Source organism: Oryctolagus cuniculus, chromosome X (assembly GCF_964237555.1).
Source record: "Oryctolagus cuniculus chromosome X, mOryCun1.1, whole genome shotgun sequence".
In the NCBI taxonomy this organism is placed as follows: domain Eukaryota; kingdom Metazoa; phylum Chordata; class Mammalia; order Lagomorpha; family Leporidae; genus Oryctolagus; species Oryctolagus cuniculus.
Window position 1 is genome coordinate 39,588,763 of NC_091453.1, and position 27,821 is coordinate 39,616,583.

The window sequence follows — 27,821 nt, forward strand, 5'->3', positions numbered from 1 at the left end:
TACCTGTCAAAAAATAAAATAAAAAATTTTAAAAAATTATTTATTTTGAAAGTTGAAGATACAGAAAGGGAAGGGAGAGAGAGAGAGAGAGAGAGAGAGAGAGAGATTCCATTTGCTGGCTCACTCCTGAGATGGTCTCAATGGGTAGCCTTGGGCCAGGCTGAAGCAAAGAGCCAGGAGCTTCATTCAGGTCTGTCACATGGGTGGCAGGGGCCCAAACTCTTGGAGCATCTTCCATTGCTTTCGCCAAACCATTACAGGGAGCTGGGTCAAAAATGGAGCAGCTGGGACACGAACTGGCACCCATATGGGATGCCGTCATCACAGGTGGCAGCTTACCCACTTTGCCACATTGGAGGTTTCTGATGATCACTTTTTAAGAGAAAGACATGTCTCATTTTGGTTATATTTATTAAAAATTAATTTATATTTCAGAGTTAATCACAACTTTTAAAAAAGTATCCTGGAATTTAAGAAATATGGAATTACATAATCCATTCATTCAGAAATTATGTAATTTTAAAAGGAATCATTTAGCATTCAGTTTAGCCAAGTGGCTTAGCTCATCTATATGTAAATTTTACCTTTTGTCTATGAACTCTTTGAGGGGAGAAACAATTCTCATCTCTTTATTTCTGTTACATAGTATAGTAATGGTATCTAAAAGGTGCTCAATAAATATTTTTGACTGGAATTCTTCTGTCTTCTCATCCTACTACCCATAGTATGACTGGGTATAGGGCAGCCAAAGACTTATCAATCATAAAAAATCAGGCAACTAGCTCAGCTAGAAAAAAATTAAAGATCTCAATGACTTAAAGCATTCCATCAAAAGTGAGCAAAGATAACCAGAAATTCCAACAGCTGAGAAGACCCACTGCTCTTTTCATACTTCTCTTTGAATCTTAGTAATGAGTACAAATTTCCCAAGTACAACTTTAGGAACATGGTCATTCTTCCCATAATACCTGCCCCCCCGCCTCCACCTCCTTCTCCCTCTCCCATTCCCAGTCCTATTCTCCATTACAAAAAAAAAATTGAGTCAAGACAAGGGCTTTCACTTCTAAAGATTTCCTTTTAGGTGCTCTCTTAGTTATCACAGATTAGGGAGAACAGCACTGCACTTCAAATAGCTTTAAGTTAATCCATTCAGTGTTATCATTCTCCGTTTTTTCTTCCTGGCTGTGATGATATTCAGTTATTTTCTGTTCAATCAACGTTCTCTAATATCTACTTCTTCAACTTGAAAACTATCAGTCAGTAAGCTTCCTTTCAGCTTATAGTTTTAGCCAATTCTTCTGTCAAAAGTCACAATGTAACAAGAGCAGGGAATGATGTCATCAACACATGTAATGTTTACAAATGTATTGAGATCCTGCTCCTCACATCCAATGTATGATTCAGCTACCTGACCGATTTGGCATGGGGGACAACTTCAAGGACACTGAATGTTTTACCTTATGTATGGGTATACAACACTGGTTAAACTTCCTGGGGTATAGTCAAACTCTCAGGGTCACTAGATTTTGCCTAGGAAAAGCATAGGAAAGGGGATAGGAGATCACAGGAAGCTGACTTTTTGGAGTTGGGGTTGGATCCAACCTTTCTGGTGTCTACATTTTTTATAGCTCAAGGAGAGCCAAGTGTACATCCAGATAATAAGTCTGAAGAGCATAAGAATTAGTCTGACCATACTAAGTGCTCGTGAAGATGTGGAGGACTAAGGACTCATAACTGTTAATGCAATTAGAAATTGGTACAAAGGCTTCAGAAATAGTTTGGCACTACTAGGAAAGGGGAAGACTTGCATAGTCCATGTTGTAGTAACAGTTTCAGAGTCTGAATTTGTACAATATCCTCATTATTTATATGCCCATTGAAGTTTGAGAAACAGCAATTGGAACTCTCACACATGTACACAAGAAGACTTAGTCAAGAATATTCATTCTATTATTGTAATAGGGAAAGAAAACACAACAACAAAGAAAATCCAAATACCAGTCAATAGGCAAATGAATTTTTATATTTTGATAAAATGTAGAGCAGTGCAAATAATTTACTGGAGCCACATAGATAACTCTGAAAAACATAATATTGAGGTGGACTGCAAAGGTCAGGATGCATAAAATAAGTTGCCACATGCAAAAATTAATAACATGGGGACCAACATAGGCATTGTGCCTGTGGTGAGGGTATCCAATAAGAGCACTGGCTGCTCCTCTTCCAGTCCAGCTCTCTGCTAAGGCCTAGGAAGACAATGGAGGATGGGCCCCTGCACCTGCGTGGGAGACCCGGAGGAAGGTCCTTGCTCCTGGCTGTGGATCGACCCAGCTTTGGCCACTACGGCCATTTGGGTAGTAAACCAGCCAATGGAAGACCTTTCTGTCTTCCCCTCTCTCTGTCTGTGACTTTACCTCTCAAATAAATAAATAAAATATTTTAAAAATAATTAAGAACATTTATAGTTACATTTTTAAAATTTATTTGACAGGTAGAGTTAGACAGTGAGAGTGAGAAACCGAGAGAAAGGTCTTCCTTCTGTTGGTTCACCCCCCAAATGGCCGCTATGGCCAGAGCTATGCCGATCCGAAACCTGGAGCCAGGTACTTCCTCCTATTCTCCCATGCAGGTGCAGGGGCCCAGGCACTTGGGCCATCCTCCACTGCCTTTTCAGTCCACAGCAGAGAGCTGGACTGGAAGAGGAACAACCTGGACTAGAACTGGCGCCCATATGGGATGCCGGTGTCGCAGGTGGAGGATTAACCAAGTGAGCCATGGTGCCGGTTCCTATACTTACTATTAATTCATATGTACTGAAACTATAAAAAAAAACCTGCGAGAGAATAAAACCACAACATACTGGAGAGTAGCTACTTTTAAGGGGGAAATCAATGGGATTTTTTAGAGGGTTATTCAGTTGTCTTGAATCAAATTTACAATGCTTTATTTATTTTACAAAAATTATTTAAACAAATTAGCAATGTGCTATAATTTGAAGTAGCTACATGCATTTTCAACATTTTATTTTTTTATAAAATTTTCAACTGAATTCCAGAGAGAAAATAATCTAAAAGTATCATGATTGTGTTAACATAGTTGCCTAAGACATACCAAATCTTTTATCAGTTTCTTTTCTTTTTCTTTCTTTCTTTCTTTCTTTTCTTTTTTTTTTTTTTTTACAGGCAGAGTGGACAGTGAGAGAGAGACAGAGAGAAAGGTCTTCCTTTGCCGTTGGTTCACCCTCCAATGGCCGCCGCAGCTGGCACGCTGCGGCTGGTGCACCGCACCGATCCGAAGGCAGGAGCCAGGCACTTATCCTGGTCTCCCATGTGGGTGCAGGGCCCAAGCACTTGGGCCATCCTCCACTGCACTCCCTGGCCACAGCAGAGAGCTGGCCTGGAAGAGGGACAACCGGGACAGAATCCAGCGCCCCGACTGGGACTAGAACCCAGTGTGCCAGCGCCACTAGGCGGAGGATTAGCCTATTGAGCTGCGGCACCAGCTATCAGTTTCAATATCTTAAGTAAATAATAATTTCTTAAATTTATTCACATAAAGAGATTTCATGTATTTCATAGGTACAATTCTAAGAAGAGTTTTCCATTATTTTGTGCCTTCTTATGTTTGTTTCCTTAATGTTTTGTAATTTCATTGTACAGATCTTCCACATCCTTGGTTAAATTTATCCCAAGGTATTTACTTTTTTCTAGCTATTTTGAATGGGACTGATCTTGCAAGTTTTTCTCAGCAAATGCACTGTTTTGTATACAAAGTCTATTAATTTTTTGTTTGCTGATTTTATAACTTGCAACTTTGCCAAGATCTCTTATGAGTTCGAATAACCTCTTACTGGAGTCTTTTGGTCACCCATGTATAGGTGCATATCATCTGCAGACAGGGAAATTTGATTTTCTCTTTTCCCAATGGTATCCCTTTGATTTCTACTTCTTTTTCATTGCCTGTGTCTACATTTTCCAGAAGTATATTGAGTAGTAATGGCAAAAGTGGACATCTTTGTCTGGTTCTGGTTTTGAGTGGAAGTACTTCAAGCTTTTCCCATTCAATACATGTGTTTCATCATGCATTGCCTTGATTTTGTTGAGGTATGTTCCTTCTATACCCACATGGCTTCAGTTTTTTTTTTAATCATGAAAAAATTTTGTATTTTATCAAATAGTTTCTCTGCATCTATTGAGCTAGTCATGTGGTTATTATTTTTTTATTTTCTGAATGTGATCCATCACATTTATTTATTTGTGTATTTTGAAACCATCCTTGCATGCAAGGGATAAATTCACTTGGTCTGGGAGAATGAGCTTTCTGATGTGTTGTTGGATTTGATTGGTTAGTATTTTTTTTGGAGATTTTTGCATCTATGTTCATCTGTGATGTTGGTCAATAGTTTTTTTTTATTATTATATCTTTTGCTGATTTTTGAATGAAGGTAACACTGGTTTCATAGAAGGAGTTTGGGAGGATTTCTTCCCTTTCAGTTGTTTTAAATTTGTACTAATTCTTCTTTAAATGTTAGATAGAATTCAGCAGTGAATTTTATTCTGGGCATTTTTGGGGGGAGGGGTCTTTATTACTGATTAAATCTGGGTATTGGTTATTGGTCTGTTTAGGATTTCTTTGTCTTCATGATTCAGTTTTTGTATATTATATGTGTACAGGAATTTATCCATTTCTTCTAGATTTTCCAATTTGTTGATATATAGCTGTTTGCAGTAATCTCTGATGATTCTTTTTATTTATGTGGTATCAACTGTAACATCTCCTTTTTCATCTCTGATGTTATTAATTTGGATCTGCTCCTTTTTATATTTTGATAAGATAGGTGAATGATGTATCAGTACTGTTTATTTTTTCTGAAAAACTATCCTTCATTTCACTGATTTTTTGCTTTGTTTTTGTTTGTTTAGATTTTATTTATTTCTTCTTTCATTTTTATTATTACTTTCCTCCTACTAATTTTGGTTTTGGTTTGTTCTTGTTTTTCTAGAACCTTGATATGCATTGTTAGACCATTTATTTGATGTGTTTCCAATTTCTTGATGTATGTAATAGTTACTATAATCTTTCCTTTAACACTGCTTTTGCTGTATCCGTTAAGTTTTGATATGTTGTGTTGTCATCTTCATTTTTTTTCCAGGATTTTTTTTGATTTTCCTTTTGATTTCTTCTGTGACCCAGTGTTCATTTAGGAGTTTGTTGTTCAGTCTCCATGTGTTCACATTTTCTAGAATTTCTTAAGTTGTTAAGTTCTGGCTTCATTCCATTGTGGTCAGAAAAGAAACATGGTATGATTTCATTTTTTCTGAATTTGTTGAGACTTCTTTGACGGCCTACCATATAGTCCATCCTAGAGAAAGTTCCATGCACTGATGAAAAGAATGTGTATTCTGTATCTGTGTAATGAAATGTCATGTAGATATCAATTAGGTAACTTTGTATGTAGTTTAGATTAGCTCTGTTTTTTCTTTGTTGTTTTTTTCTAGTTAATCTTCCATTGATGAAGATGGAGTATTGAATTCCTCTGTTACTATTGTGTTGGCATGGATGCCTCCCTTTAGAACCATTCACATTTGTTTAGAATACCTGGTGCCCTTTCGTGGGGAGCATATACATTGACAATAATCATATCTTTCTTCTGAATTGATCCTTTAATCATTACATAAGCCCCTTCTTTGTCTATTTTAGCAATTTTGTGAAATTTTTGGTGATATTAGCATTATTTGTCCTATTTATTTTTGCTTTCTCTTAGCATGGAATATCTTTTCTTCATCTTTCACTTTTAGTCTGTGTGTATCTTTGTTTGTAAGGTGTGTTTCTTGCAGGCAGCTAATATATGATTCTTGTTTTTTCAGTTCACTCAGCCAGTCTTTATCTTTTAACTGGAGAATTTATACCATTTACATTCAAGGTTTTTATTGATAATTAACAGGTTGCTCCTACTGTTTTTCCATAAATATTCATTTTGTTTATTTTGGATTTCCATTTTCTGCCTTCCCAGTCTTTCATGAAGCTGACTATCCCTGTTTCTGTATCACATCCTTACATATCATTTGTAAGGCTGGACAACTGGTAACAGGCTTTCTATTTCCATTTGTTTTGGAAAGACATTTTTTCACCTTTATTTATGAATGAGAACTTTGACAGATACAGTATTCTGGGTTGACAGTTTTCTTCTTTTAGGACTTGGACAATGTCTTTCCATTCTCTCCTAACCTGTATGATTTCTGATTAGAAATAAGCTGTCAATAAAATTGGGGATCCTTTAAAGATAATCCGGAGTTTCTCTTGTGCACATTTTAGGATCTTTATGTTTTACTTTTGAAAGTTTGGCTATAATGTATCTCAGTGATGATCTTTTCTGATCATATCTCTTATGATTTCTGTGTACTTCCTGTTCTTTGATGTCGCCATATTTCTCCAAATTATGGATGTTTTCTGCTGTTATTTCACTGTGTGGGTCTTTTAATCCATTCTGTCTTTCCATAGCTCAGGAACTCCTAAGACACATATCTTTGGTCATTTCATAGTGTCCCATAAATCTTGAACCTTATATCCAGGTTTTCTATTTTTTTTCCTTTTTCCTTTTTTTTTTTCTTTAAGTCTGACCTAGATATTTCCACAGATTTGCCTTCCAGCTTGGATATTCTTTCTTATGCTTCACTGAATCTGTTGTTAAAGCTTTCTACTGTATTTTTCATTTGACATGTTGAATTCTTCATTTCAAATATTTCAGTTTGATTCAAATATTTCTGTTGTCCAGAAGTATTTATCATCCATATCACGTATGGACTTCATTAACTTATGTATTTGCTTCTCTGTGTTTTTGGGTAATATTAAGATCCTTCTTTTAAATTCCTTTTCTGGCAGTTCATCAGTGTCTTCATCGTCACATTCTAATTTTGAAGTGTTGTTGTGTTCCTTTTGGTGAGTCCTATTGTCTTTCATTTCATGTTTCTTGTATTTCTACATTGATCTTTAGGCATTTGTAGAAACACTTGTTGATTTTCTCCTCTGAGGGCTTTTATCTTTGAAATATGCCTCTATGACTTATTGGAGTGTTTACTCCTTCAGCGAATATCCAGAAGTATATGTTGGGTATGGCCATGAAACTCCAGGAAATTCTCTAAAGTGAAGGAAGAGTCTAGAAGTAACACCTGGTTTGGCATGGTAGATCTCTATCATCAGTAGTGGATAGAGTTTGCTCATATCGGCTGGCATGAGCGCAGCTTGTGGCTGTTTCTGACAATGTAAACCAATTGTCCAGGGTGAATCTATAGTGACTATGCACCCCACCCACACAGGAGCATGAGCATCTTTGTGCTCCTGAGCATGAGTGTGCAACCCTTTATGATGACCCACCCCTTCACTAAGGGAACTCTGAGGCCCTGAAGCCAGACACAGTGGTTGCACAGAGAATCAGCCACACTCCAAGCTTCATTGCCCAGTCACAGAATTCTCACAGTCACAGGGCACAGGGCTTCCACAGACACAGGGAGCAGGGGATCCACTCACCATCCATACAAAGAATTGTGGAGTCCCCATAGCCAGTTGCCTGCCTGGTTGAGATTGGTCAGTGTTCTACCTTGGCATGTTGAGTCCAGGTGCCTTGATAAAGTGAGGGGAGGGAAGCAATTCACAAGTCTAAGGGTGTGAAATGCCCCTCACCAGTTCTCCAGGCCAGACTCAAAGTCTGTGGGTACTGCAGATTTCTCTCTCTGATAAAAATTCCCTAGTTAGACATGCTCAGTCGGGCTTGCCCCAAATGATTGAGTTAGAAACGAGCCAGGGGATTCCAATACAATCCCATCAAGGTGGCGGGTACCAATGCCATCTCACTAGTCCAAGTGATCAGTTTCAGTTCACAATTGATCACACTGATAGGTCTAAGAGTCAAAGGGATCACACAAACAATACTAGTGTCGGCTAATACTAACTGATAGAATCAAAAAGGGAGAGAACGATCCATCATGGGAAGTGGGATACACAGCTGACTCGTAGAATGCCAGATGTCATACTAGGCCATAAAGCAAGTCTTATCAAATTCAAAAGAATTAGAATCATACGATGTAGCTTCTCAGACCATAAAGGAATGAAGTTGGAAATTAGCAACTCAGGAATCCCTAGAGCATATGCAAACACATGGAGATTGAACAACATGCTCCTGAATGAACAATGGGTCATAGAAGAAATCAAAAGAGAAATCAAAAACTTTCTGGAAGTAAATGAGGATAACAGCACAACATACCAAAACTTATGGGATACAGCCAAAGCAGTGTTAAGAGGAAAGTTTATATCAACAGGTGCCTACATCAAGAAATTGGAAAGGCACCAAATAGATGAGCTTTTAATGCATCTCAAGGATCTAGAAAATCTGCAGCAAACCAGACCCAAATCTAGTAGGAGAAGAGAAATAATTAAAATCAGAGAACAAATCCACAGGATTGAATCCAAAAAAACTTTACAAGAAATCAGCCAAATGAGGAGCTGGTTTTTTGAAAAATAAACAAAATTGACACACCATTGGACCAACTAACTAAAAAAGGAAAAGACCCAAATCAATAAAATCAGAGATGAAAAAGGAAACGTAACAACAGACACCACAGAAATAAAAAGAATCATCAGAAATTACTACAAGGACCTGTATGCCAGCAAACAGGGAAACCTATCAGAAATGGATAGATTCCTGGACACATGCAACCTACCTAAATTGAACCAGGAAGACATCGAAAACCTAAACAGACCCATAACTGAGACAGAAATTGAAACAGTAATAAAGGCCCTCCCAATAAAGAAAAGCCCAGGACCAGATGGATTCACTGCTGAATTCCACCAGACATTTAAAGAAGAACTAACTCCAATTCTTCTCAAACTATCCAGAACAATCGAAAAAGAGGGAGTCCTCCCAAATTCTTTCTATGAAGCCAGCATCACCTTAATTCCTAAGCTGGAAAAAGATGCAGCATTGAAAGAGAATTACAGACCAATATCCCTGATGAACATAGATGCAAAAATCCTCAATAAAATTCTGGCCAATAGAGTGCAACAACACATCAGAAAGATCATCCACCCAGACCAAGTGGGATTTATCCCTGGTATGCAGGGATGGTTCAGTGTGCGCAAAACAATCAATGTGATACACCACATTAACAGACTGCAGAAGAAAAACCATATGATTATCTCAAGAGATGCAGAGAAAGCATTCGATAAAATTCAACACCCTTTCATGATGAAAACTCTAAGCAAACTGGGTATGGAAGGAACATTCCTCAATACAATCAAAGCAATTTATGAAAAACCCATGGCCAACATCTTATTGAATGAGGAAAAGTTGGAAGCATTTCCACTGAGATCTGGTACCAGACAGGGATGCCCACTCTCACCACTGCTATTCAATATAATTCTGGAAGTTTTAGACGGAGCTATTAGGCAAGAAAAAGAAATTAAAGGGATAAAAATTGGGAAGGAAGAACTCAAACTATCCCTCTTTGCATATGATATGATTCTTTATTTAGGGGACCCAAAGAACTCTACTAAGAGATTATTGAAACTCATAGAAGATTTTGGCAAAGTAGTAGGATATAAAATCAATGCACAAAAATCAACAGCCTTTGTATACACAGGCAATGCCATGGCTGAGGAAGAACTTCTAAGATCAATCCCATTCACAATAGCTACAAAAGAATCAAATACCTTGGAATCAACTTAAGCAAGGACGTTAAAGATCTCTATGATGAGAAGTACAAAACCTTAAAGAAAGAAATAGAAGAGGATACCAAAAAATGGAAAAATCTTCCATGCTCATGGATTGGAAGAATCAATATCTTCAAAATGTCCATTCTCCCAATAGCAATTTATACATTTAATGCGATAACAATCAAAATACTAAAGACATTCTTCTCAGATCTGGAAAAAATGATGCTGAAATTCATATGGAGACACAGGAGAACTCAAATAGCTAAAGCAATCTTGTACAACAAAAACAAAGCCGGAGGCACCATTATACTTGTAACTTCTAATGGGCAACTTTTTTTTCAGACTCCATATATGAGTTTGATCATCATATCTTTCTGTGGTTTGTTTTTTTCATTTAACATAGCAACTTCTAGTTCTATGCACAGTGTTAGAACTCACAGGGTTTCATTCTTTTATGGCTGAGTAGTATTCCATTGTGTATATATACATTTTCTTTATACATTCATCAGTAAATGAGTACTTAGATTGTTTCTATTTCTTAGCTATTGTAAATAGTGCTGCAATAAACATGGGAAATCTAATGTCTCTTTGAGAGACTGATTTCATCTCCCTTAGACATATACCCAGTAGTGGGATTGTTGGGTCATATGGCATTTACACTTTTGCTTCTTGAAGAACTTCCATAATGTCTTCCACCATGGCAGTACTAATTGACATTCCCTCCAGTAGTGTGTGAAATTTCTCTTCTCCACATCTTCAACAACACTAGTTATCTATGGATTTTTTGATAATAGACAATCTTCCTGGAGTGAGGTGATATCTCATTGTGCTTTTGATTTGCATTTTCCTGATTATTAGTGATGCTGAATATTTCTTCTTATACATGTTGGCCATGTTTATGTCTTTCTTTGATAGATATCTGTTTATATTTACTGTCCAACTTTAAAATTTGATTATTCAAGATTTTGCTATTTAATGATTTGAGTTCCCTAGTTATTTTTGATATTAATCACTTGGCTGATTTATGACTAGCAAGTATTTTCTCCTATTCTGTAGGCTGGATTCAATGTGGTAATATTTTATTGAGCATTTTTAAATCTGTGTCCATCTAGAATATTTGCCAATGTCTTTCTTTTTGTGTGTGTATCCTGGTTTGGTTTGAGTATCAAGGTTATGCTGGCCTCATAGAATAATTGTGGAAAAATTCCTTCCTCTTCTATTTCAAAAATAATTTAACAAGAGTTGTTAATTGGTTTAATTTAGAGGTGAAACTCTCCTGTCCTAGGGTTTTCGTTTTATAAAAGATTTATTTATTCATTTATTTGAAAGGCAGCATTACAGAGAGGCAGAGGGAGGGAGGGAGGGAGAGAAAGAGAAGGGAGAGAGAGGGAGAGAGAGAGGTCTTCCATCTGTTGGATCCCTCCCCAGATGGCTGAAATGAATGGAGCTGAGTCAATCTGAAGCTGGGAGCCAGGAGCTTCTTCCAGGTTCTAGGTGCCCCAGCTGGGTGCAGGGGCCCAAGGACTTGGGCCATTTTCTACTGCTTTCCCAGGACATAGCAGAGAGCTGCACTGGAAGTGGAATAGCCGAGACTCAAATTGGCACCCATATGGGATGCCAGCACTGCAGTGGTGGCTTTACCCGCTATGACACAGAGCCAGACCTAGGTTTTTCTTTTCTTTGGTATGTAAATTATCATATTTTATTTTATTTTTAAATTTATTTAATAAATATAAATTTTCAAATTGCAACTTTTGAAGTATAGAGGCTTTCCCCCCATAACCTCCCTCCCACCCGCAACCATTCCATCTCCCACTTCCTCTTCCAGCCCATGCTTCATCACGATTCATTTTCAATTATCTTTATATACAGAAGATCAACTTAGTATTTACTAAGTAGATTTCAACAGACTACACCCACAAAGACACACGAAGTATAAAGTACATTTTGGGTAGTAGTTTTACCATTAATTCGCATAGTACAACACATTAAGGACAGAGGTCCTACATGGGGAGCAGGTGCACAGTGACTCCCATTGTTGATTTAACAATTGACACTCTTATTTATTCCGTCAGTAATCACCCGAGGCTCTTGTCGTGAGCTGCCAAGGCTATGGAAGCCTCTTGAGTTCAGCAACTCCGATCTTGTTTAGACAAGGCCATATTCAAAGTGGAAGTTCTCTCCTCCCTTCAGAGAAAGGTACTGCCTTGTTTGATGGCCCATTCTTTCCTTTAACAGGAAACTTTATCAGTGTTTCAGCTTTGCTCCTTGTTATTCAGCTATGTGGGATATTCTGTTTATTCATGATTCACTCTTGGTAAGGTATATATGTCCAAAAATTTGTCTCTTTAGAACTTCTGGGTTATTGAATTTGTTTGTATATAATTGTTAACATTAATCTCTAACAATGCTTTATATTTCTGTGATGTCAGTTGTAATGTCTTCATTTTCATCTCCGATTTTATTTATTTGCATCATCTCCCTTTTTTTCTTAGTCTAGCTAATGGTTTTTCAATTTTGTTTGTCTTCCAAATAACCAATTCCTCATTTCATTGAGTTTTGTTATATTTCTTAAAATTTCTTTCTCATATATTTGTGCTCTGAGGGTTACTGTTTCATTGCTTCTGCCAATTTGGATTTGATTTGTTCTTCTTTTTCTAGGTCCTTGAAGTCCAGTGACAAATTGATGAGACCTTTCTACACTTTGATGTAAGCATTAATTGCTATTAACTTCTCTCTTACTACTGCATTTGCTATGTCCTATAGGTTTCAGTATGTTGTGTTAATATTTTCATTTGTTGTAAGGCATTTTTAAATTTTCTTCCTTATTTTTCCTTTGAGCCATTAGTTTTTTAGCAATATGTTGTTTTATTTCAATATATTTATGAAATTTCCACTGGTCTTCTTGTTATTAATTTCTAGTTTTATTGCATTATGGTCATAAAAGATATTCAATATAATTTTTATTCTTTTACATTTTAAAGCTTTTTATATGATAATATGATCTATGCTGGAGAATGTTCCATATTCTGTTGAGATGATTGTGTTACCTGTAACTGTTGCATAGCGTGTTCTATAAATGAATATCAGGTCCAGTTGATCTCAGTTGCAATTTAGCTGTGCTGTTTATTTGTGGATTTTCTGTCTGAATGATTTGTCCATTTCTGAAAGTGTGATAAAAATCTCCTACTATTACTATATGAGAGATTATCTCTCCATGTGTGTCTATTCATATTTGCTCTATGTACTTATATACTCCAATATTGCATGTATTTATATCTATAATTGTTATTTTTCTCCTACTGTATTTAGTCCATTTTCCCTTAAAATAATTGGTAGGAGAGGTTTTACAATTGTTATTTTAATACTAGTTTTGTGTTTTTATTGTAGTTCATTTTTTTCTTTCTCTACCTTGTACACTCTTCATTTGTGATTAAGTGATTTTTCTGTAGTAGAATACTTTCACTCCATGTTTATCAGCTTTGGTAAGCCTATTATAGATTTTTGCCATGTGGTATCCATGAAGCTTACAAAAAAGTTCTTTTAGTTGTAACAAGCTATTTTGGGATGATAATAACAACATTGAATATAAATATAGGGAAAGGGACAAAAAGCAAAGAAATCAGAAATACCAATAAGGAATTCTACAGTTGTGCCCCATCCTTTATTTTACCTCTTTTATATAGCTATATTGCCTTCTCTTAGCAATTTAATGTAGTAATTATAATTTTTAAAACCTTCACACTCAAGATATAAGTCATTTATATACCATATTTACAAATATTAAAGCATTCTGAAATTGGTTGTTTGGTTCCTGTTACCAGTAAATCTTATATTTCCTGATATTTTCACCTTACTTGTTAGTGTTTCTTTCAGTTTGAAGAACTCTCTTGCAAGACAGGTCTGGTGATGATAAATTCTCTCAGCTTTTTTTTTTTTTTTTGTGTGTGTGTGTGTGTGTGTGTGTATGAATGTGGAGAAATAAGCACCTTCAATCATTGTTGGTGGATATGCAAAATTGTCCAGTCACTTTGGAAAAGAGTCACAATTTCTCAAAAAGATGAAATAGAGGAAGAAATTTAACCTAGCGGGGAAAAATGGTGGTTAAGAAGACCACATCCCACAGTGGAGTACCTGGGTTCAATACCCAGCTCCAATGTGTAATACCAGCTTTCTAGTAACAAAGACTCTGGGAGGCAGTAGTGATGGTGCAAGTGGGTTCCTGCTACTCACATGGAAGACGTGGGTTGAGTTTCTAGCTCCTGGCTTTGGCTCCCCATATGTTATGGGCATTTGAGGAATAAACCAGTGGTTGGTACTCTCTTTTTATCTCTTTACCTCTATATTAAATAAGTAAAAATTAGGAAAATCAGAAAAATAAAGATGAATTCATTACCATGTGTCTCAGCAGTTCCTCACATTTGATATGAATCAAAGATAAATTAACAATATATGTGCATAAATATTTTTTTGTGAATGTTCATAGCAGTAATAACCATAGTAGACCAAGAAAAAGAAACAATCCTAGTGTCCACCAAGTAGTGGATAGATAAACAAAATGTAGAATAGCCAACCATAGTTTGACAAATAATTAGTGGTTACAGGAAGAACCTCAAAAGATTATGCTAAATGAAAGAAGCTATATTCATTTATTGAAAAAGACAGCATTCATTCTTTTTATGACTGAGTAGTATCCCATCATGTGTATATACCAGAATTTCTTTTTCTGTAAGATTTATTTATTGGTTTGAAAGGCAGAGTTACAAAGGGTGGGGAGGGAGGGAGGGAGAGAGGGAAGGATGGAGAGAGGGAGGGAGGGAGGGAGGGAGGGAGGGAGAGAGAAAGAGAGAGAGAGAGAGAGAGAGAGAGAGAGAGATCTTCCATCCACTGGGTTCACTCCTCAAATGGCCACAACAGCCAAACCTGGGCTGATCTGAAGCCAGGAGCCAAAAGCTTCTCCTGGGCCTCCCAAGTGGATACAGGGGCCCAAGTACATGGGCCATCTTTCGCTGCTTTCCCAAAGGCATTTTCAGGGACATGGATTGGAATTGGAGCAGCTGGGATTCGAACTAGTGCCCATATGGAATGCTGGTGCCACAGGGTGCAGCTTTAGCTGCTGCACCACAGCACTGGCCCCCACAATTTCTTTATTCAGTCATTAGTTGATGTATATCTTGGTTTATTCCATATTTTAGCTATTGTGAATTGAGCTGCTATAAACATGGGAATACAGATAACTCATGCAAGAAATAGCTGATACTTTTTCATTTCATTGAGGTATAATCGACATAGAATTGTATTTACAGTATACAAAATTATGTTTATATACAAATAAATCATAAAATGATTATCACAATCAGGTTAATTAACATATCATCACCATACATAATTACCATTTTTGTGTGATTAGAATATCTAAGATCTATTCTTTTAGCAGATTTCAAGTAGACATCACTGTGCAATCAACAAAGTCAGTGCTACGTATTAGATTTCTAGGACTTACTCTTCCAAATAATTGAAACTGTACCTTTGGCCAACAGTTTTCCACATCCCACGACTTTCAGCTTTTGCCAACCACCATTCTTCTCCCTTCCTCAGTTTCAACTTTATAGAATACACATGTAAGTGAGATCATGAAGTATTTGTCTTTTTGTGGCTGGCTTTTTTCAGTTAGTACAATGTCCTCCAGGTTCATCCATGTTGAGCTAAATGCCAGGATTTCCTTGTTCTTCTTTTTTTTAAACTTTATTAAAATACTGAATTTATTTCACATGTATGTATTTGTTTCCCTACCATTTCCACGTCTAATCACTGCTACTACTGTGTCATGTCATAACATTCTATACATACTTAAAATCAAGCAAAGAGTGGAGTTCTGTCTTTAAAAACTAAAAAGGTATTTTGGACAACACATTGTTGGCAATGGAACCTGGACAATATTTTTCTTTTTTTATGTGTGGAAAGATTTTTTTTTAATTTAATGAATGCATTTTACATAGATACAACGTTAGGAATATAGTAGTTCTTTCCCCCCATACCCCCTCCCCAGCTTCTATCCCACATCCCTCTCCCTCTCCCTCTCCCATCTCCTTCATTATGGTTCATTTTTAGTATGACTGCATATACAGATGACCAACTCCATGCTAATCATAGACTTCAACAATTTGCACCCACCCACACACAGAACATATAGAGTACAGTTTGGGGAGAGAATTTGCAGTTGATTCTCACATTACAATTCAATAGGGACAGCGGTCCTCCATGGGGAGCAGGCGCACAGTGACTTCTGTTGTTCCTTAACAATTTTTTTTCGTTCCTTAACAATTAACATTCTTTTTTATGACATCAGTGATCATCTGAGGTTCTTGCCATGGGCTGTCAATGTTATGGAAGCCTTTTGTGACCCTAGACTCCAGCAGTATTTGGACATGGCCATAAGCAAAGTGGATGTTCTCTCCTACCTTCAGAGAAGAGTGCTGGACGATATTTTTGAAACACGATAGGGAAAGTGCTTACTCTACATTATAAAAAGGACAGTAAGATAGCAACTGTTACAGAAATGAAATAAGATGGGAAATTTTAACAAACTGTTTAAACTGTTTAAGCTATTTTTTGAAATAGACTTCCTCCGCTGGCAAAGATCTTGAAAATCCTCCTGGTCAGTCATCCGGAAGTGATTCTTCACATAATTAATTAATTTGGCTTCTATTTTGGGAAGAAGACCACCTTTTTCTTACTTGTTTGCATTTTTGCTTTAATGTCTTCTACATAACCAGGTCCTTCTGATGTTTAGGGATTCTTTTTCCTGTTTTTTGAAGGATCTTGGTATTGATGGTTTTGAGCCTTTCCCATTCTGGTTTGAATTTTGTGCATTTTTGGCTGGGGTATCTCATATAGATTTCTTCACTGGAGGTTTTTCTTCAGTCTCCTCATCATCAAAGTCATCATCTTTATCATCATTATCATCATCATCATCTTCAAATAATTCATGAAAATGTGGAATTAAAATATATATTAATTTTGGCACAAAATAATAGAAATTTCCATGAATTTTTTGAAGACCCAGCTTATGTATACTCATATCACATTTTCTTTATCCATTCATCCATTGATAGACAGATTGCTTCCAGATCTTAACTATTGTGTATAATACCATACTGTACACAGGCATACACTATCTCTTCAACATCCTGGTTTCAATTTTTGTGGACATATAACCGGAAGTATGTGTCTAAGAAGTGAGATTTCGGCCACCCATGTGGAAGACCTTGATAAAGCTCCTGACTTCTCACTTCGGGCCTGACTCAGTCCAGGCCATTGTGGCCACCTAGGGAGTGAACCACCAGATGGAAGACCAGTCTCTTTATGTCTCTCCCTCTCTCTCTGTAACCTGACTTTCAAACATATATGTAAATCTTTTAAAGAAATCAGTCATTTCATTACAGGATATATGTATCCCAAGTGGCTACTTAATTGGTGTGACATATGACAGCCTTACTCCAATTTTATTTGGAAGATTTTGCCACTTTGGCTTCTAGTTCCTTTCTACAGACATATATACAAGTTTGTGCTTTCCAGTATTTAACATTAACTGTTAACATTAACTGTTGAATGCTGTATTTAAAGAAACTGATATTCTTATTTTTGAAATCTCACTTTTACTAGTTATTCTCTTCACAAGAATCCCTTCAGGAATGCATGCATTCCAGTGCATACTTTCCAGTTTGTTTTTGTTATTAAAGTTATTTTTACAGCTTTTTAGAGGAATAAATTATATACCATAAAATCTATTCATTTTAAGTTTCTTGCTGGATGAGTTTTGGTAAATGTCACAACCAGAATCAAATTTTAGAACACTTCCTAATAAAAAATAATTCAGTGAGTATGTATCTAAAGACCACAGGTAGGTCTTGTCCTTTTTCCATTTTATCTAGAGGAAACATAGCTGTATAACTAGAAATAACCTGAATTTTTGTTTTCATAAAACTCATGGTTAGCTTTAACTGAAACTGCTTCTCTGTAACTTTTGTCCTGATTCCATACTTTGTTTCACATTGCAGTAAAGGAGAAAGGTAGGAAAATAAATAAGATAATTTAAGTATTGTATGTTCCAGAAAATAAAAACCTTCAATTTATCTTGAGGATACAAAGGCTACAAAGGCAATGTTATGTCTAATGAGGCAAATGGAGGGATGACAGAATAATGTTTGGCACCTGAAAGATAAGAAAAAATGGACTTGTGTAGGCTGGAGATTTGGAGTTCTCTAGATAAAGGACACACAGAAGAAAAACATAGAATAATAAAATAATTGTCCTGCTTCAAGTACCTATAAGCAGTTCTAGAAGGCAAAGACATATAGGAAAAGAGGGAAATGTAGTGAACTATAGCATAGATGGGAGCACATCACAGAGGACCTTATTTATTATGATTGGTCCTTATAGTATCTTTATAGGTAGTGGATAGATATTGACAGATATCATTACTCTGTGAAGAAGGAATATGGGGGGTCTGTATAGGAAGAACTGAGGCTGCAGGTAGGAAGATTGTTTAGGAAATCATTGTGCAAGAGATGGTCTCTAAAACTAGAGGAATTTCTATGGAATGGAGAAGAGTTGGGCTTGAGAGATATTTTGAAATTGATTCAGTAGGATTTGATGACAATTGGATGAGAAACATAAGGAAGAGAAAAGAATTTAAAATTACTCCTATGTATTTGTATATATGGTTTCCATGAACTGAGATGGGATATTAGGAAGAAAAGTGGGTTCTATGATGCTTCTATAGCAATATTAATCAGTTTAGAAGTTGTAAATGCCACCAGAAGGGGATATTCAGAGCTTCTGGAAAGCCAGGGCAGAAAAGAGTTTAGGGTGCAAGTTGGTATACCAGTGAAGTAGCTGACTACAGACCAGGAAATAAATAAGCAATACTTCAAAAGGGATATGTAGCAAGAGGACAAGAGTGTACAGAGGGACTGGTAACCAGGATAATAACAAAAGGGAAGTTTAATGATAGAGGTCAATGGATCAAGAAGTCAGAAAGATAGGACTGTACAAGAATAATTTCAAGGTATCAGAATAGAAACTAGAATTTATTAAATGCCTGTTATGAGTCAAGTGCCACAAATGTTACCTCATTTGAGCCTCAGGACAGCTAGCAATTTCTCGAGCTTCAGATCATTATTCTTTCAAATGAGAACAACATGATCACATATAGAGAATATAGGAAGGGAGGATTTGGAGATAGGATGGGAGAACTATAAATTCAACTTGAGTCCCATTTAATTTGAGGGGCATCTGTGTTTGGAGATGTAACAGTATATACTGTTTCAGAGAATGGCATCTATTCTGATTGTTCAATACCTGTATCTTATAAGTTAAGTATTTTGAATATTGCCTGTACCCCTGGTAATCTTTACAGTGCATGATTGTATGCCACTATGAGAAGGGACAAATGAGTATAGAATCCTGCATTTTAGATCCTATTTAATGATCCCTAGATGGAGATACATGATTGGATCAATTGTCTTTTTAAGGCTACGTTTACTCACATTTTACTGTAAAATGAGATAGTCTGGTGTATGTATACAATTTGCACTTTGGGTGCGGATTGCACAACTAGTAAGTGTCTTAGTTGTTATTTACCCTCAAAGCCCACACCTTGTTTCCCCACAAACATGACTGCCTTTTATAATTTGAGGGCTAAAGATGAAACTGTTTTAAGTAGTTGTCAAGGTTCAAAAGAAAGTAGTTGAGGGAATAGTACAAGGAACGTTAGTTCTCTTCATAATAAAATAAGTTCCCAAGAACACCAGAAAATTTAGTGGTCAGTTTGGTAAATAAGTACTTAATTAGATGTATACTATTGGCAGCACTATATGTGTGTTCACATGACACAGCTTTTTATGAAATCCTAACTTCATAGAACATTTTTTTTAATTCAAAAATTTTTGAATAAATTGGTCAAGATGGCGGAATAGTGAGGGCGCGCACCGATAGTCCGGGAAAATTTAGTTTAATAAAAGTGGAGTTACGGTATCCTCAGAAAAAGGATCAGGAAAAATTGCAGAGGAAACTCTTCCGGATCTAGTGGCTGTGACTCGGAGGACCTACTGGGAGAGCAAGGTCGCCCACCACGCGGAAGCTGAGCTGCGGGAGCTGCAGGGTCTGCACACCAGTGCGGGAAGGGGAGTGGATGTCACACAGACACCAGTGGAGAGAGCAGGGACGCCCAGGGCTCCGAGTCCACACATCGGCACTGGAAGGGGAGGTGAGCTCAGTAACCGGAGACATTGGCGGGGAAACGGTGGACAGAATCTAGAGGGAAGCGGGCTTTGAGGCGGGAAAGTTCACCAGACTGACTACAGGAGGGAAGGAAAAAATAAAGGGTGGGGGGGTACTGGTACAGACAAGTTTCTCTCTTCCCCAACCTTGCAAAGGCTAGCAAGAGACAAAGAGCAGGCCCCACTCGGGATATACATAACAAAAGGGGAGAGCTAAGGCTACAATTCAGTAGCCTAGGCAACCCAGTGGGAGTCTGCAGGAGAAACTGAGCCAGCACAGACTCTTTGCGTAGAAGCCAGAGATCAGAAGCTAAATACCATCAATTCTGCTCAGCCATGTGGTATTACTTACCTCCTGAATAAAAAATAAAATAAAATAAATAAATAAATAAAAAGAGAGAGATTTACCACGCATAATCTGAGGGTGTCACCTTTGCACACCTGTAACCCAGAAGAACCAAGCAGAGCTCTCAGGTCACACCCATCTCAAGCCTCCAAGGCTCCTCCAACAGCAGGCAGTCCACTTAACACAGACATAGTAAAAAAAAAAAAAAAAACAAAAAACCTCACAGTGAGGGAAGAAGAATTAACAATGCCAAGCAACAAACACAAAAATTGAGGGAACAAGATCAACGATGACACTATGACACCTCCAAATAAACAAAACACCCCAAGCCAAGATTATGAAGATGATGAGATAGAAGAAATGCAAGATACGGATTTCAAAAAATTTATGATAAGAACATTTAGAAGTTTTCAAAAGCAAATCCTTGAACTACAGTAATCCTTATTGGACAGAATTGAAAATCCACTCCTTGGAATTTACCCAAAGGAATTTAAATTGGCAAACAGAAAAGCGGTCTGCACCCTAATGTTTATTGCAGCACAATTCACAATAGCCAAGACCTGGAACCAACCTAAACGCCCATCAATGGTAGACTGGATAAAGAAATTATGGGATATGTACTCTATAGAATAATATACTACAGTAAAAAACAATGAAATCCAGTCATTTGCAACAAAATGGAGGAATCTGGAACACATCATGCTGAGTGAAATAAGCCAGTCCCAAAGGGACAAATATATGTTCTCCCTAATCGGTGACAACTGACTGAACACCAAAAAGGAAACATGTTGAAGTGAAATGGACACTATGAGAAATGGTGACTTGATCAGCATAGCCCTGACTGTTAATGAACAACTTAATACATTATCCCTCTTAGTAGTTTTTTTGTCTGTTCTACTTAATACGACTGGTTTAATTCTGTAATTAATACACAGTTATTCTTAAGTGTTGAAATTTAACTGAAATGTGATCCCTGTTAAATATAAGAGTGGGCATAAGAGAGGGAAGAGATGTACAATTTGGGACATGCTCAAGCTGACTTGCCCCAAATGGTAGAGTTAGAAACATACCAGGGGACTCCAATTCAATCCCATCAAGATGGCATGTACCAATGCTATCTCACTAGTCCAAGTGATCAATTTCATTTCATAATTGATCATAATGAAAGGACTAAGAGTCAAAGGGATCACATAAACAATTCTAGTGCCTGCTAATACTAACCGATAGAATAAATAAAGGGGAGAGCGATCCAACATGGGAAGCAAGATACACAGCAGACTCATAGAATGGCAGATGTCCTAAATAGCACTCTGGCCTCAGAATCAGCCCTAAAGGCATTCGGATGTGGCTGAAAAGCCCATGAGAGTATTTCAGGCATGGAAAGCCAAGACACTCTGGCAAAAAAAAAAAAAAAAAAAAAAAAAAAAAAAAAAAAAAAAAAAAAAAAAAAAACCAAAACCACAAACACCTAAATGAAAGATCTCTGTGAGATCCCAGTGGAAAGAACAGGTCTTCAAAGAAGGAGGCACCTTTGTCAGAAGGGAGGAGAGAACTTCCACATTGACTATGACCTTGTCTAAATAAGATAAGAGTCGGAGAACTCAAAAGGCTTCCATAGCCTTGGAAACTCATGACTTGGGCATAGGGAGATTACTGATGCCATAAACAGGAGTGTCAATTTGTAAAGTCAACAACAGGAATCACTGTGCACTTATTATTCATGTAGGATCTCTGTCCTTAATGTGCTGTACATTGAGATTTAATGCTATAATGAGTACTCAAACAGTATTTTTCACTTTGTGTTTCTATGTGGGTGCAAGCTGTTGAAATCTTTACTTAATGTATACTAAACTGATCTTCTGTATATATAGAATAAAAAAATAATAAAAAAATGTATTGCGGGTGGGAGGGAAGTCATCGGGGGGGGGGGGGAGCTAATGTAGTCCCTAAGCTGTACTTTGGAAATCTATACTAATTAAATAAAAGTTAAAAAAAAATTTTACCCAGTTAAAAATATCAAACATTAAATTGAAAATATAAGTGAAAGAAGACTGCACTTCAGTGGTATGATTCTTGCCTTCTGGAAAAAGAAACACTCAATAATTACCAACCAGATTATGATTGGAATTCAATTTTTAGTAAGGTAAGTAAAAGTGTTTCTGTGAATTAGTACAGTGCATGGAAAAATACATTATGTACAGACCCTCCAGTCTTTCTCACAGCTTGTCCTGGGAAGAGTCTTGGAAAGTAAAATGACCATACCATGGAAGACAGGAGATATGGAGCACTGTAAAATGCCATAGACCCTGGACAATTGGAACAACATAAACTTATATAGAATAGGAAGAGAATAGGAAAACACAGAACAGTATCATACCCTGAGACAGACATTCATTCTGTTGCTCCCCCAGTTTTCTCCATTCTGGTAAAAGCAGCTAAGTTTGTTTGTTTAATTTTTATTTATATAGAGAGAACAGATTTCATGTACTTGATAGGTACAGTTCTAAGAAGATAGACATATTCCCCTTCTTCAGTCCTCCCTTTCATACTTTTTTAATTTTTACAAAAACATAATTTCAATTCACCTATAATCACAGACTGAATGTCCCACTAAACCATTATAGTCAACAAGTAAAAGTAGAAAGACCACAGTTCCACAGGAGTATAAATAAGAGCTAAAAACAACAATCAATTCATGTGATATCTGTTTCATCCCTGTACATTCTTTTGTATTCTGTATTAACTACCTCATATTTATCTTTTTGGAACTGGTTTATTTCCTTAGCATAATAGTTTCAAGTTGCATCCATTTTGTTGCATAAGACTGGATTTATTTTATGGCTGAGTAGTATTCCATAGCGTACATATCCCTTATTTTCTTTATCCAGTCATCAGTTGATACGCATCTGAATTGATTCCATATCTTAGATATTGTGAACTGAGCTGCAGTAAACATAAGGGTTCAAATAATTCTTTCATATGCTGATTTAATTTTGATTGGTTAAATTCCCAGGAGTGGAATGGCTGGGTCATATGGTAAATCTATTTTAGCTTTCTGAGTTATCTCCATACTGCCTTCTATAATATTTGTACTAGTTTCCATTCCCACTAACAGTGTATTAGGGCAAATTTTTCCATACATCCTTGCCAGCATTTATTGTTTTTGATTTTTGGATGATAGCCTTACTAACTGGGTTAGGTGAAACCTCATTGTGTTTTTTTATTTTCATTTCCTTGATGGCTAGTGATTCTGAGCATTTTTTAAAAGATTTATATATTTTTTTGAAAGTCAGAGTTACAGAAAGGTAGAGGCAGAGGGATAGATCTTTCATCCACTGGTTTACTCCCAGATGGCCGCAAAGGCTAGAGCTGGGCCAATCTGAAGCCAGGAGCCTGGAGCTTCTTCTGGGTCTCCCATGTGGGTACAGGGACCCAAGCACTTGGGCCATTTTCCACTGCTTTCCCAAGTGTGTTCTCAGGTAGCTGGATTGGGAGTGCAGCAGCCAGGACTCGAAACAGTGCCCATATGGGATGTTGGCACAGCAGGCAGCGGCTTACCCACTACACCACAGTGCTGGCACTCTGAGCATTTTTTTCATGTGTCTCTTGGCCATTTATTTGTATTTCATCCTTTGAAAAATGCTATTCATTCCTCATCCCATTTCTTAACTGGATTATTTGTCTTGTTGCTGATTTCTTGAGCTCTTTATAGAATCAGGATATTAATCCTTTATCAGTTGCATAGTTTGCAAATATTTTCTGCAATTCAGTCATTTGCCCTATTTGCTTCAACAAATGATGTTGGGAAAATTGGATCTATGCTTGCAGAAGTATGAAACAAGACCACTACTTTATATTTTATACAAAAATCCACCCACAATGGATCAAGAATATAAATCTATAACCTGATACCATCAAATTACTAGAGGAAAAAATCAGGATAACTGCAAAACATTGGCATAGGCAAAGGTTTTTTGGAAAAGACCCCAGAAGCAAAAGCAATAAACACAAAAATAGACAAATGGGGTTACATTAAACTAAAGAAGCTTCTCACTACAAAGGAAACACTCAACAAAGTGAAGTGGCTGAGCTAAATTTGATGGTAGAACAGTTTTAGTTCCCTTGGCAGCTTCTGGGCTCTAGGCTCTTTGATTTGTTATTTGAGTTAGACAGAATGGTGAAGGAAGATCAGAAAGAGCCAGAATGGAACCCAACTACAGGAAGTAAGAGCTAACTGATTTGAGAGTGGCGGACTCTTAAAGAGGAAGATAGAGAGCCATATCCTTCAATCTTAAGTCATTTAGCTTAAATTACCATGGAAGGAAAGGAAGCAGGTATTCAGTGCAAACTCTTTACAGGAATGAAGACTATACATTGGCTTTGTATGCCCTTAGTTTGGTATATTAAACCAACTTAGGCATAACAAACTTGTAAAAAAGAATCACTTGTGTTTTTTGGTACATTTGTAAAGCGTTAGTATGGGCAGTGTGTGGTTCTGATTTCTCCTTTTCCTCTAAAACCAACGTTAAATCATGTGTTAGCAATTCTTTCTTTTTATTGATTACTTGCTAAAATATTCATCTATTTATTTGAAAGGTATATTTACAGAGAAAGAGGGGAAGGACACAGAGAGAGATCTTCCATCCACTGGTTCAGTCCCTGGATGGCTGCAACAGCCAAGACTTGGCCAGGCCGAAGCTAGGAGACAGAATTTTCTTCCAGGTCTCCCATGAGTATGTAGGGGCCCAAGCACTTGGGTCTTCCTCTGCTGGTTTCCCGGGGGCACCAGCCAGGAGCTGGATTGGAAGTAAAGTAGCCAGATCTCAAACTGGCACTCATATGGGATGCTACTGCTGTGGGTCATGGCTTTAACCCACTGAGCCACAGCACCGGCCCCATGTCCTAGCAATTTTATCTTCTTAATACCAGAGGCTGTAGATATTTCTATAGTCAGCCTTCTCCTAAGATATTCTTAATAGTTTTAAAATCTATCCTATTTGCACTGCCTTTGATCTATGTCACACTGTCAATAATTTACTCTTGATTTATTATAATACTATTCTAACTTAATGCTTCTGCCCATGAAAGATTATTTCCAATCTATATATCATATTGGCCATCAGGATGATCTTCCTAAAAGAGAGAAGCTAGCTATTAAAATGTTAACATTTGGGGGCCGGCGCCGCGTCTCAATAGGCTAATCCTCCAGCTAGCGGAACCGGCACACGGGGTTCTAGTCCCGGTTGGGGCGCTGGATTCTGTCCCGGTTGCCCCTCTTCCAGGCCAGCTCTCTGCTGTGGCCAGGGAGTGCAGTGGAGGATGGCCCAAGTGCTTGGGCCCTGCACCCCATGGGAGACCAGGAGAAGCACCTGGCTCCTGCCATCAGATCGGCGCGGTGCGCCGGCTGCAGCACGCCAGCCGTGGCGGCCATTGGAGGGTGAACCAATGGCAAAGGAAGACCTTTCTCTCTGTCTCTCTCTCTCACTATCCACTCTGCCTGTCAAATAAATAAATAAATAAATAAAATGTTAACATTTGGGGCTCTTGGATCAGACTGCCAATTTCTATCCTTATTCTAACCTTGACTTAGCTACCTAACTGATCTATCGCTCAAGCATTTAAAAATGCCCTACACATTGTAATTGTCCACTGTCTATAAAAGCTATCTTTTAAAATCTGAAAATGCCACTTTCCTATCTTGCCATGAGAAGTCACAAATGGAAGTGTTACAAGGGAATTCATTCATTTATATGAGGTAAATCAATTATTCATCTGGGGGCTGGCACTGTGGTATAGCAGGTAAAGCCGCTACCTGCAGTGCCCTCATCCCATATGGGTGCTGGTTCATGTTACAGCTGCTCTGCTTCCAATCTAGCTCTCTGCTATGGCCTGGGAAATCAGTAGAAGATGGCCCAACTCCTTGGGCTCCTGCACCCGTGTGAGAGAACAGGGAGAAGGTCCTGACTCCTGGATTCAGATCAACGCATCTCTGGCCATTGTGGCCAACTGGGGAGTGAACCAGTGGATGAAAGACCTCTCTCTCTCTTTCTCTGCGTCTCCTTCTCTCTCTGTACAACTCTGACTTTCAATTAAATAAATAAATCTTTAAGAAAAATTATTAATCTGAAGAGGACAGACTATTCTTGTCATAGACATTGAGTCCTAGTGATATCAGATCTTATTTTTTAGATTAAACTGGAAATTTACATTACTGTGTAAACAAAACTCCAAATATATCTGCCACTTATTTTTTAAAATCTGTTGGTGAAAAAAAAAGCAACCTACAGTTACATAATTACTATCTGGTTCGTGACCCTCCAATTTTATAACCTCTGAATGATTAAAATGCAAATTTATTAATCCTAGATTTTGATACCTTACTTTTAAAAACGACGTGTTTTCTTCTTTCATCTTTGTATCAGTCATTTTCTATGGCTGCAAGCTATTGAAACACTGTCTCACTTAAACTAATGAGGGATTTGTGGAAAGGGTACTGAGTAAATCTACTGATATGATTTCTAGGGATACTGGAGAATCAGACTAAGAAAATATGCAAGAACTAAGAACAACAGTTATACTTGTGCTACAGGAGCCATCTGATATAAACAATGCTATTTCTACCATTGATACTGGAATGCCACAGCTTGCACTGATGCTTTCTTTGGCAATGGACACTGCTCGAGGAATCATCAGAACCTCTGTTCCTAGCAATTAATTTTATTGTTGCTATCACTTTTGCTATGTATACTGTTCTTGTTTCTTTGCCTAATTTATTCCTGAATCAAATGTCCTGAGCAGGAGAAACCATGTTATGTACTGAGCTCAGATCATATACTCATGATGTGTTAGCAGCCTGAGGGTGGGAAAAAGTGAGTGTTTGTATCTGCTCTTTCCTTTCTTCATTCCATCTTGTTATGCTAAAGAGGAGGTCCTCAACCTTTCTACAATTAAAGCCTATGCAAGGGGTGCTTAGCTCAGTGGAGTTCAAAAAGCAAAGAATTTTTTCTCTGTTTATTGAGAGAGCAAACATGTATATGAAACAAAGGGCAATCTAAGATTGTATATGATAATGAAACTAATTTCATGTTAAGATGGTGTCATTGAATAAAAACTAGATAAAGTAATGAACTTCTTCATTTCTAATTAGACATAGTTGATTTGTATCTCTGACCTACCATTTTGCACTCCACTTTTAGCCTTCCAAACAGATGACTTTATCAACTTGCTCAAACACTTTTGTTTTCATAGTATAGATTTGCCCATCATTGGCTGTCACTCCTCTTTATTTTTCTTTTTTTCTTAATTTTTTATGTATATAAGGTGAACAAATTTAATGTATTTCATATATCTAGGATTAGGAGAATAATCATACTTCTTTTTTTTAGCATAATCATACTTCTGAACATACCCACCCTCCAGCCCATGCTCCCTCCTCTTTCCTTTGTTATGTTTCTTTTAATTTTACAATGATGTACTTTCAGTTT

The 27,821-nt window shown here is 37.2% G+C and overlaps 1 protein-coding gene across 4 annotated transcripts in view; it reads left to right on the forward strand.

Moving 5' to 3' along the window:
* Positions 1-27,821, forward strand: part of KLF8 (KLF transcription factor 8) — a 275,328-nt gene that overhangs the window by 23,736 nt on the left and 223,771 nt on the right. For 3 of the 4 annotated variants that reach the window (XM_017349867.3, XM_051827724.2, XM_051827727.2), the window contains one exon: positions 12,370-12,417. The gene's annotated coding sequence lies outside the window, so the exon portion shown is untranslated. Of the gene's footprint in view, positions 1-11,822; positions 11,908-12,369; positions 12,418-27,821 lie in introns of those variants that run through there. The other variant, XM_008272679.4, reaches the window with a different exon arrangement.